Source organism: Chiloscyllium punctatum, chromosome 9 (genome assembly GCF_047496795.1).
Source record: "Chiloscyllium punctatum isolate Juve2018m chromosome 9, sChiPun1.3, whole genome shotgun sequence".
NCBI lineage: Eukaryota > Metazoa > Chordata > Chondrichthyes > Orectolobiformes > Hemiscylliidae > Chiloscyllium > Chiloscyllium punctatum.
In genome coordinates, this window is record NC_092747.1 from 105208434 (window position 1) to 105221150 (window position 12717).

The 12717-nt window shown below is 40.0% G+C and overlaps 1 protein-coding gene across 8 annotated transcripts in view; it reads left to right on the plus strand.

Annotated features, from left to right (window-relative positions):
- Positions 1–12717, plus strand: part of LOC140481574 (protocadherin-9) — a 713749-nt gene that overhangs the window by 274461 nt on the left and 426571 nt on the right. The window lies entirely within an intron of this gene.

Sequence of the window (12717 nt, forward strand, 5' to 3'; positions counted from 1 at the left end):
TACAAAAAGCAATAAGTGCTTTTGATGTTTTTCAGTTCATTTTACTTGTTTAATAAGAAAAATCCAGTCTGTTTTGGGCTTGAACAAGTGCACGGAAATCTGATTGAATGTCTGAGGTGGATATGTGAAGGACAGCTGAGAGGTGATCATCAGTGATAGAGGATCGGGATTTGGATTTGTTGAACTTCATCACTGAGAATGTCTGTTCGCATATATAGGTAGATCCAAAGAGGACTAGAATCTTCTGAGCATGCCTCCTCATGTGTGGAAAGTTCTCCTCTTTGAGGGAAGAGTAAACATCAAGCAGTGAGACTGACCTAAAGTACTCTGCCAGAAGTGTGTCAGACTGCAGGTCAATGAGTTCAAGCTGAACATCACTAGATGCATTCTCTACATTGCATGTAAATGGGGGAAAAAAATCATGTGCATTTCATTCTCAACCATTTTAAAGTCTTGAAATCACCTTGAAAATTCACCATGCAGAGCTTCTAACATAGATGAGTACCTGTGGGGGTGATCAGCTGAAGGTGCGGCTTCCTTCAGTGTTGGCAAGTGGGTGAGAATGTTGTCCTCCATTTGGCTTGAGAGAAGCTGCAACTTTCTCATAAAAGCCTTCACCAAGTTGTACATTTCATGCACAAAAAGGCCCTTGCACTGCAGTTTCACATTTTGTTCGTTCATAAGTGCAGTCACATCAACATGAATTTACCTCCGTGAACAAATCATTACCAGTTGTTGTTCCTTTCATTGACTGCATGGCTGCCAGCTCCTCCGTGATTTTAAAGTCCGTAGTTATCCCACGTACGAAGATGAGTAGCTGGGCTGTGTCACATACGTCACAGCTCTCATCCAAAGCCAAGGAAAAAAAGTCAAAGTTGACCGCTCTGTGCTGACGCTCCGGATTTCTCGTGATGTCCCCAATCCTTCTCGTTACAGTGCATCGGGAGAGGGGCACATTCTCAAATGCCTCCTTTTTCTCTGGGCATATTAGTTCTGCAGAGTCCAACAAGCACTCCTTCATAAATTCTCCATCAGAAAACGGTTTACTGTTTCTGGTGATTTTGTAGGATATGACATAACTTGTCTCGGCATGAGCTGACATTTTGAGGGCTAGCCAGCAAGCATTACTTTTAGCTGTTCACACATGCACATACACACGCATGTGCGTCCATACACAAAAAAAAGCATCATTTTCAAAACAAAAACAACACAGTTTTATTGTGTGCATTGCGTATATAATTTTTCATTTATGTTCTAATTTAAGATTGACCTCATGTGGGCTAGACAGGAATGACCAAAGGGCCGGATATGGCCCGCGGGCCGTAAAATGCCCAGGTCTGGTCCAACAGGTTTATTTGGAAGCACTAGTTTTCGGAGCGCTGCTCCTTCACCAAGTGGTTGTGGAGTATAGGATCGTCAGACACAGAATTTATAGCAAAAGTTTACAGTGTGATGTAGCTGAAATTATAGATCGAAAAAGACCTGGATTGTTTGTTAAGTCTCTCATCTTTTAGAATGAACATGTTGATTTCAGTTCTTTCATATGTAAATTGCAGAACCTTTTAAAGTTACATTTGCACGTGAACTTTAACAATTGGTGTCCTGTTGGCCCAGATAATGCATTTAAGGTGTGAGGTGCCCTGACTGAGATTGTCTGTGCCACAATGTTCAGACTGATTCTAATCTAAAAAAGGAATTTATAGAATCTTACATGGATTCATGAGTTTTTGAGCAAAATAAAATGTAATTCTGCAAGCACATATTCACCCCACAAACTTATATATGTGTGTGTAACGTGTGTGTGTGTTGGGGGGGGATGTTATGAGTATCTGTAAGAGAGTGTATGTATGAGTGTGATTGTAAAGGGTATAAGTCTGTGAGAGGGTGAGTGTGTGCATGGGAGTGTGGGAGTGTACGTATGAGCGTATGAGAGAGATCTTATATATGAGAGAGGGTCTGTAGGAGTGTGTGTGTCTGTAGGAGTTTGTGTGTGTAGGAGTGTCTGTGTATCTGTGTTTGTATGTATATGTCTGTAAGTGTGCATCTGTGTGTGTGTAGTGCAGTGGGGTCTCTGCAGGGCAGATTTTCAGGCAATAGTCATGAAAAGGTTGCAACTGCAACTTCAGGGAGATGCTACATGGGCAGATGAAAAGGCTGAGGACCATTGCTGAATGTGGTATCAGAAAGTGGCTGTTTCATGTTTTTTAAACTCATTTCGGATCTTGCAGTTAAAACAAGAGGGCAATTCAGAGAGTAGAATTAGTACTAGAGATTTGAATCCATTAGTTAAGTTGGAAGATTCAAGGGTCAACAATGAGAACCTTTCATGTTGCTGGTGATAGGAGTTATCTGAATGCTGCCACTTCTGAAAATGGTATATTTAGCCTGCACCAATCTGCACAAAACCAGTTTAAATAGCAGGGATGTTTTTTGTCAAATCATGCTTTATAAAATTAATTGCAAGTTCTAAGATTTCAGGAAAATTTGAAGTTCATATCTGTGATTCCATAACAAACATTAACCAACTTAAAGTGTAAGCTATTTATTCCCCAAACTACTTGTGTTTGTGTTTATTGTGATTTTCCTGCTTCAAGATTCATTTTGTTCAAATCATGCCAAACTCACTCAAAGGGCTGCACCACAAGCTTGAAATTGCTTGCACGAAAGCACTGGTTTGGAATAATTCTTCAAATTACGCTCATTTTGCTTTTCAAGTTGTTGCCAGTGATTTTAAATCGTATTACTAACAGATGGCGGACAGGACATACTTAATAAGAATGTCTAATTTCTCTGATAAGCTTGTTTCAGATGTGCTAATACAACTGCACCAGGTTAGCTCTCGTAAATTCATCAAGGTAAGATAATTATCCATAGTCCACAAGGGACCATAGGCATATCTCTCTCAGCTAGATAGAGGCAAGTGATTAAATAGCTCGAGGGCTCCACTCCATATCAAGCATGGTGCAAGAATGCAGCCCTTCCTGAACAGCTGGTACAAGGAGTGAACCTATGCCATTGACATCATTCCGCATCGGACTCTAGCCATTTACACAATTGAGCGAAGCAAGCCTCATTAAATTAATCAAGAATTACTTTATGATGGAATTTTAAATAAAATAATTACAACCTATTACATTGACCAAATGTGGTGGTTCATCAAAACTTTGTGCACTGATTATGCAAATAGACTTTAGCGAAAAAAAAAGTAAGTTTAACCCAGGCAGTGCAATTTCAATTTTGTGAGATTTCATGATTGGCCCCAAATTAGAAACACAACCTGACAGGGCCACATTTTCTGAAGAATGGCACTCTCGTGCAGATTGTGAATCCGTCCCTTTTTTTTAAAACAAAAGGAGGGAGTTGCACTTTTCTAAGAGGTGTATCAGATCTTGATTAGATTCCCGACAGTTTTGGAAACAGGCCCTTCGGCCCCAACAAGTCCACACTCACCCTCCAAAGAGTAACCCACCCAGACCCATTCCCCCTGACTAATGCACCGAACATTATGGGCAATTTAGCATGGCCAACTCACCTGACTTGCACATCTTTGGATTGTGGGAGGAAACCGGAGCAAACCCCACACAGGCAGTCACCCAAATGCGGGAATTGAACCCAGGTCACTGCCAGCTGTGAGGCAACAGTGTTAACCACTGAGCTACCGTGCCGCCTGTGTGCTTTTAGAAATGGACAGCCTTACTTGCATTCTGACAGTTATTCTATCAAACAGGACTGACAGAGGAAGTCAAATCACGCCCCTTTTCATAGCAGTCACTCCTCCAGTCTGGAATTTAAAAGTCCAGGCAGCCACTTTGGCAGCTGAAATTGAACAGTAAGGACATAAGGTAGGAGTGATGTGAAGTTGTTGGTAAGGTAGGATGCCAGCTGCAAACAGCATAGGATGCATGGGGTAGAATGTCGGGGAAGTAATGTGTTAATTGGTGGGGTCCTAACTGGATAGAGATAAAGTGCTAGGTGGGTAAGATACCAGTGAGAAGCAATATGATTCCAATTGGGTAAGGTGCCAGGCTGCAAGGTGGCAAGGGTATCAGTGATGCGGTGTTTAGGGTAAGTTGGGGTTGGTGGGAGAAATTTTGACTTCCTTGTTGAATGGGTTGATGATTGCAATCCATCACACGCATCCTTCATTCAGCAATAACTGATGGATTAAAGAAAAACAATTATTTGCATATCAAAATCTTTGAGTTTCTGTCCAGTGCTTTCCGTACAAATGAAACGTTTGAGGTGTTACAGTTAAACCAAATAATTTATTCATTTTTTCAATTGCTAGATGTTTAGACAAAATGTGTAATGCAGAAGCATGAATACTATGTGTCAGTCAGTTGGATGCACCCAGGATTGAAGGGCACAAGAAATGAAACCGGCACCTGATATGTTCCTAATGACCGAACTTGTCACATTTCTACTTTCTTACTGCAACCTGTGGTATACCCCATGCCTGAGGGAACAGCAATCTGAGTAATCAGTCTCTGCCTTTAGCACTTAGTTGAGGTTTATTTTTATGGAATCAGTGGAGAGTTTTAGTCCCTTCATTTAGGCTTCAATCAGCTGTCAATTCCTCCTGCGCAGTCTAATTTCTTTTAAAAAGTAGCTTGAAACTGGCAGATGCTATCATGGTCCGTGCCCTCAAATGGCAGATGGGGTTTAGAAAGCACTGTCAACAGAGGACACTTAGAAACAGTGCCAACATATACATTACTCTCCCTATATTCACCTGATCTGTTTCCGCTTGTGGAGCCATTGTCTGGTCATATGCAACCCAATCTTGTCTGCACTTTAGTTTAATAAAAATCAATGTTTGCTCCACTGGGGAATGTACTGGTGCCAATCACTTCTTTGTGTTTTGTACATACAATAACATCTACTTAATTTTTAACTCAATTAAATGACACATTGCCCATTCCAATTAATATTGTTGTATTCATAATTTGTACCTTTCCTTCTAATTTAAAAAGAATAACTTGAATTGATTCCAGACTTTTTATGACTCAGATTTATCCTACAGCACTTTATAACCAAGTGTAGCGTAAACACCTTTGAAATGGAGTACACATTAAGATTCTATAGAAAGAATGCATTAATGACCACATTGTCTACAATTAGTGATTTTAAGTTAAGGTTAAATATCGGCTAGGCCACCATAAGTGAATATTGTAGTCCCTCCAAATGGATTTGAAAGTTGGGGTGGAGAGATGTTAGGAGGCTATTAAGGTGCAATGCTTGACTTGGCTGTTGATGACCAACCACACTCAACATGCCCCAGTTTTACAGGAGGCAGTGGAGAGTTTGTGTGGAATTCCTGTGCTGTAGCAAATAGTTGACCTTTAAGGGGCCAATTCATTCCCATTTAATGACTTCATCTTGACCTTGTTATCAGTTTTCCTGTGGCAGTAGTCATCCCATGCCAAGCAGGTGGTCTAACAGCTTTTACTAGGTGAGCTAGTGTTGGGCAAAGGGGCACAACCTAGTTTGGCGCTCCGCTATTCTAATTAGAGGTAACTCCCACAAGGTCATGATCTCCACTTAACCCTCCAGGTCTGTCAAGCCTGGCGTGGTAACTGGTGTATCGCTGCTAGAGCCATGTAATAGTACTCACAGTCTTTCGTCCCTTTTAATGCATCTTTCCAATCCACTTCAGCCAATTTGTATTTCATGCATTCATAATTTACCTTTTTCAAATTACACACTCATATTCGGATTGAATGATCTCACTTTTAAACACAATATAAGATTCCATCATATTGTGGTCAATTATCAGTCATGGTTTTTTTTTAACAAGATTATTAATTAGTCTGTTCTCATTACATGATACTAGATTCAAAGTAGCCTGTTCCCTAGTCAGCTCTTCAGCATGTTACTCTAGAAAATCATTCCTGGGATACTGCAGAGACTCACTATCCACAGTTTTAGTGCTTAATTGGTTTACCCAGACTATGTGCAAATTGAAATCACCCATGATCACTATGTTGCACATGCTACAAACTTTGCTCATTTTCTGATTTATACCATGCCCTACACCGCCGGTATTATTTGGAGACCTATAAATAACTCCAACCAGTGTCTTCTGCCCCTCTTTGTTTGTTGGTTCCTCCCAAATGGATATTCTTCCAACCTGAGATCTTCCCTTACTAATGTACTGGTCCCTCCCTTATTATCAGCATAACTCTACCTCTTTCATTCCTGATGAAGGGCTTATGCCTGAAACATTGATTCTCCTGCTCCGTGGATGCTGCCTGACCTGCTGTGCTTTTCCAGCGCCACACAAGTGACTCTGATCTCCAGCATCTGGAGTCCTCACTTGCTCCTCCTTTTCCTTCTGTCTTGTCCTTCCTGAATAAATACATGAATAATCAGTTCCCACTCCTTTTCACAAAACAGCCATTTCAATCATAATTATATTGCAACAAAGAGAACAACATCAAATAAAAAAATGTAGTTCATAGAGAAATGCAAGTCCATGGTACGTTATTAATTTGCACAGAATTTGAAATGAATTACGTTATTACGCACATGATCATCATGTCAATCATCAGATCTTCTGTGAGGAGGGAACTTAATCAAGAAATTTGCATGACTCTGTCCTTTTTTCTTTAAATACTGCTAGGTATCTTAAGTATCTGCCTAAATCATTGGTCCAAACAGTTGATTTTTACATGGTCCATGAAACAGTTCAATTTTTGTGTCTGATTTACAGCATTCACAGTTCTTTCAGTTTTTAGTTTGAATTAACGACTCATGGAACAGATTATATGCTCAAGTCTTAGACTGAGACTGGAACTCACAACTTCTGACTCGTTATTAACTGATTCAAGCTGACATTTAGCATGCAGAGTGTGGTACCCAAAACTAATGTCTTTCTTCAACACTGAGAGGTGAACACTATATATTAGGTTGATAAGATTAGATTACTTACAGTGTGGAAGCAGGCCCCCTGGCCCAACAAGTCCACACCGACCCTCTGAAGAGCAACCCACCCAGACCTACATTTACCCCTTCACCTAACACTACGGGCAATTTAGCATGGCCAGTTCATCTAAACTGCACATCTTTTGGATTGTGGGAGGAAACCGGAGCACCCAGAGGAAACCCATGCAGACACGGGGAGAATGTGTAAAGGGTGGACGCTAGGAAATTGTTTCTGTTAGGCGAGGAGACTAGGACCCGTGGACACAGCCTTAGAATTAGAGGGGGTAAATTAAGAACAGAAATGCGGAGTCATTTCTTCAGCCAGACAGTGGTGGGCCTGTGGAATTCATTGCCGCAGAGTGCAGTGGAGGCCGGGACGCTAAATGTCTTCAAGGCAGAGATTGATAAATTCTTGATATCACAAGGATTATGGGCTCAGGGGAGAATGCGGGTAAGTGGAGTTGAAATGCCCATCAGCCATGATTGAATGGCGGAGTGGACTCGATGGGCCGAATGCCCTTACTTCCACTCCTATGTCTTATGGTCTCTACACAGACGGTCGCCTGAGGTGGGAATTGAACCTGGGTCTCTGGCTCTGTGAGGCAGCAGTGCTAACCACTGTGCCACCGAAATAAAAGGCTGCCATTGGGAACAGGGCTGTTTCTGCCCAGTTTTGAACTGGGGACCTTTCATGTGTAAGGCAAACGTGATAACCACTACACTACAGAAACAAGCCTAAGGAATGCTCAAATAGGTGAGATGAATACTCCAGCATTATTTAAACCGGTTTGAGTTCCAAATCAGGGAAATTAGGATTGTACAATATATGAAATACATTTCCTTCTAGTCTCATGTCTGCCAGGCCTCTAACAAAGCCTGCCCCCACAAATCATGCAAAGTGAAATTTAAATAATTTGCCAGATTCATTTGCGATAAGATTTAGTTTATAACGGAAGATTCACAGCAGGCATTTTACACAAGCTTAATGAGAACTTCCCGAATTGTTAGTTTATCATCATCTCAGAGAGAAAAAAATGCAAAGAGTCTTTTACTGTGGGGACTAGCCACAGGGACTGACTAACTTCTGCTTCTATTCCATTGGAAATTACAAGCAGATCAGTCTTAACCTCTGGGCTGTGTGAACTTAAAAGACAAAGCAATAGAGACATCAAAACTATAAAACTCTTCTTGTTCTCTCTCTCTCGCTTTCTACCTGCAAAGTACTGGTCATTAACCTAAACTTGACATCATCTGTTACTTTTGATGTGCATTGTCTTCTTTTACCAACTACGTTTGGACTAATGGTACCTCCAATAATCAGAATTGTTATATCTCCTGAGACAGTGCTACTTCTACAGCCCTGCATCAAAGTCAGGCTCTCATTATGAGCTAGACACAGACTTGCAATGAATGCCCTCCACTAGCATTTTCATCTTTTCAAACAGAAGTAATGAAAGAAAAGGATGGTTTTCACAAGTAGAATCTAATAAATAATATTGTTGAGTGCTACATGTGAGATAACTATGTGGAATTATGTGTGGAGGTGCTGATGTTGGACTGGGGTGGACAAAGTTAAAAATCACACAACAACAGGTCATAGTCCAACAGGTTTATTTGAAAGTACAAGCTTTTGGAGCGCTGCCCCTGTGATCCTGCCCCAGTAGCTACTTGACAAGGGAGCAGTGCCCCGAAAACTTGTATGTTCAAATAAACCTGTTGTACTATAACCTGGTATTGTGTATTTTTTAATCATGTGGAATTAGCCACTGCAAGTTAACTGCACAAACCAGACAACTGCACTCAGTCACACACAAGGTTTTTATTCGGCCTATATTAATGCAACAAATTTTGACATAATTGGAAATCACCATGGGGAAGTTAGATTTCACTTTTAATGAAAAACAGGCCTGTTTTTCTTTGTAAGTAATGAACTGCCATGTAACTTTGAAATGTGCAATCTCTGAGAATGTGACTTTGTTAACAGAAACTTTAACAGCAAACAAAAATGGACATCTGGTAATTGCTCATTAATGGATTAATTTTACGCCCTTCAACGTGCATCAGGTGGAAAACAAGTTAACTTTCTGCTTTTTAAAAAAATCTGGTTGAAACTACAGAATGCATAAGATAAAATAGGACTTTTTAAAATTTAATTAGTAAAGTTAACATTTTATTTTTTAAGCAGTGCATGGAATTGGATTATTGAGCCCAATTTTCATGAAAAGAAATCTCCTTTTCAACAACATAGCTTTCAGTCTAATTTATTCATGGCCATAACCTGTCTCCAAAATTAGTAGAAACAACAAACAAGTCACACCTGCACACTTCAACAAATGCCTGCCTGGAGATTCCTCAGGTTAATGTGCTTATGTCTGGTTGTGTATCCAATTGAAACACCTGCCTCAGATATCTCAGTGTTAGCTACAGAGCAGTTATTAATAAAAACCTTGTTAACATCTTGAGAGGCAGTATCAATGATTGTTCCAATGGTCATCAAGGCCATTTTCCTCACACCACAAGAATATTTAAAGTTTTTTTTTCATTTATGGTAAGGAGCCAATTTGAAACTAATAGAACCTTTTGCAAAATGATGTACTGCATGAAAAATATTTTGGAAAAGGAAACTGACCATTGGTTGAGAGAGAAATATACATTTTATAGGCAGAAGTCCAATTTGCCCCAGTATGGCTTTGCAGGCAAACTCCAGTGCTCTGTTGTTTACCTGATGTCCTGTTTGGTCTTCTAGATTCTTTCTTTAAGGTGTTTGGTTTTCTGCCTGATATAACCAGGTAAAAAGGACAGGGAATGCATGTCAGCCTTACTCTGCAAAGCCAGTGCTGACAATCTGAATGCAAGTGATTGCTTTTCATATGCTGTGCCTCCTCTCGCTCGATTCCTTGATGCCTTATGACAGACTTGCTGAGACAAAGCCTTAATCAATTCTCAGTTGAACAGTGACAAATGCTGTTGTGTCAGAAGCAATATGGACCCGGCAGAATAAAACAAACGAAAGCCTGAGGCATTGGCAAACAAGCAGCAGTTAGTGGTACCAGAAAAATGGGGTCTAATTAAGTGAGTAATTTTTAATTTCTCTCATAACATACATGCGCTGAACAGAATATCTTTCAGTATTTATTGAACAATTGCAGCTGTCAGCAATCCATGAGATAATTAATCAGATACATCATATTTTTCAGTAAATGAATTGCTTTGACATGAGGTTAATCACAAAACCACTTTTCCGCTTATTATTGAGAAACTGTTCTTTGCAGTTCTCCCCCATGCTTCTACCATTGGGCTAATTACCTTGAACAGCCTATTTACTTATGTTCTTTCTTAAATAACACAATTCAAATGGCTCCAGGGCATTGATAACATTTCGGAAAAATAATTAATGAATGGGCCCCAAGGTGCTTCATTTTAGCTAACCTTCAAGCGGCCATCACCACAGATTTCACACTAAATATTGTTTTGGTTACCTATATCTCAAAGGACAGCCAACTAAATAAATATTGTTTAAGAATTATATTATTACCTTCATTTCTCCTGAGAGTCTAATTATTACTATCTTTCTTTTTTACCTCTTTTCTTTGATTTGAAGACAATTAACATATGTTATCCTATATGGTCCCCATAGAGTAAGGTCTAGTCGTTGGCATTGTGGTGAGATTAATGAATCTAATTTTTAGTTTGTTAGTTACATACTAATGATAGTAATACATTATTAGATAGTTTGCCAACTTTACACTTGGGCTGTCATTGAAAAGGGGCTAAACTGCAGTGAATGGAGAGGAGCAGGATTTATAAAAAAGACAGACTTGCATTTTTGTACCCTTGTACAATCACCAGAAATTTAATGCACTTTACAGACATTGAAGTATTTTTTTAAAGTCCAGTCAATCTGTTAATGATGCAGGTAATTAGCACAGTGGATGCTCCCAGAAACAACAGTGTGATATTGACCAGATAATCTGGTTCTTATGACGTTGATTGAGGGGTAAGTATTGGCAAGGACATCAGAAGAAATCTCCTGGTCTTCTCCATGTGGTCTTTTATGTCCACTTCTGAGAGAAGACTTGTTTTAATACCTCATCTGAATGACAACACTTCTGCCAGTACAAACTGACAACTGCTTTGAGATCCAAGAGACTCTTCATATTGGTAATCACACTCAACGATAACCCAGAATTCCCAATGCTCTCGAACCTGGGTTCAACTAACACCACAGCAGCTTGTGGAACTTATTTAGCAAATTTAGTATATAGACCTCAAATGGTGTCATGAAACTACCATTCGTTTAGAAAAATTCCAATTGGTTCACTTATCTCCTTCAGAAAGAGAAAGCTGCCATCTTTACTTGGTCAGGTTTATATAATACTACATAACCACAACAGCCGTTGCCTCTTAATTACCCTCTGAAATGGCTTAGCAAAGTTACACGGTTGAAGGCCCACTGACTGACTTCCCCATCTCTTGAAAGAATAAAGAAAAACTCAGTTAAAACAAGGCCTCAAATTTCACAAAATCTCACAAGAAAATACAATTTGTGGCAAATTGATTGTTGAAAATAGAACATTGTTGCCGGGCAACGTTTTCAATTTATGTATTCACTTGGTGAGTTGAGGAGAGAGAAAGAAAGGAAGAAGAATTGTTTTCATGCATCCTCTATGAAGAAAGATATCACCTGGGGTTACACTTGAAAACAGTCTTTTGTTTTATAGCCGGTGTTAAGAATGACTATGAAGAGTGCAAAGTAGTCTCTCTGGCAGACTGCCATCAAGGTAATCAGAGAAGACAGATTTAGTGTAATGTGCATCTGTGGTCAGGAAAAATCTTCAGTAACTAATCCTAGATCAGTCTAGGTTGGAATATTTCCTCATTAATTTTTAAAATTGAATTGTCTCATACTGCTTGGATCAGTTGGAGTGGTTTTGGACACACTGAGGAGCAAATAGAAAGCAGAGAGTATGGTTGATAGTAGCTTCAGGGATGTGGTCACACCATAGGGTCAGTCAGGTAGATGGATGCACCAGGAGAGGTAAGCAACTAGTACAGGAGTCTCCTGTGGCCATTGGCCTCTCAAACAAGTATGCCATTTTGGATACTGATATGGGGGGTAGCCTTGCAGGGGGAAATAGCAGCAGCAGCCCAGTCTGTGGCACCACAACCACCTCTGCTGTAGAGCAGAATATGGCAATATCCAATTGTGATAGGGAACACTTTAGTTGAGCAACAGACAGATGCTTGTGTGGCCTCAAGCAAGACTCCAGAATGGTGTGTTGCTTCCCTGGAACCAACGACTCAGAGTGATTGTAGCAAATTCTCAAAAGGGAGCGTGAGCAGCCAGAGGTCATTGTACACATTGGTACCAATGACATCAGAAGAAAAAGGAACAAGGTCCTGCAGAGTGAATGTAGGGCTCCAGACAATTCAAAGTTGGATAACAATGTAATAACAGTTATTGAAGTAATGGTTGTCATTATATTGATTGCATTTGATCTGTCTGCGCCTCACAGATGAGCCTTTTAATCATAGAATCATAATCATATAGCATGGACACAGACCTTTCAGTCCAACTAATCCATGCCAAACATAATCCTAAACTTAACTAGTCCCACCTGCCTGTTGTTGGCCCAAATCCCTCCAAACCTTTCCTTTTCATGTCCTTCTCCAAATGTCTTTTAAACATTGTAATAGCGCCCACATCCATCACTTTCTCAGGTGGTTCATTCCACATGTGAACCACCCTATCTGAAAAAAAAGCCACTCATGTATTTTTTCAATCTCTCTCCA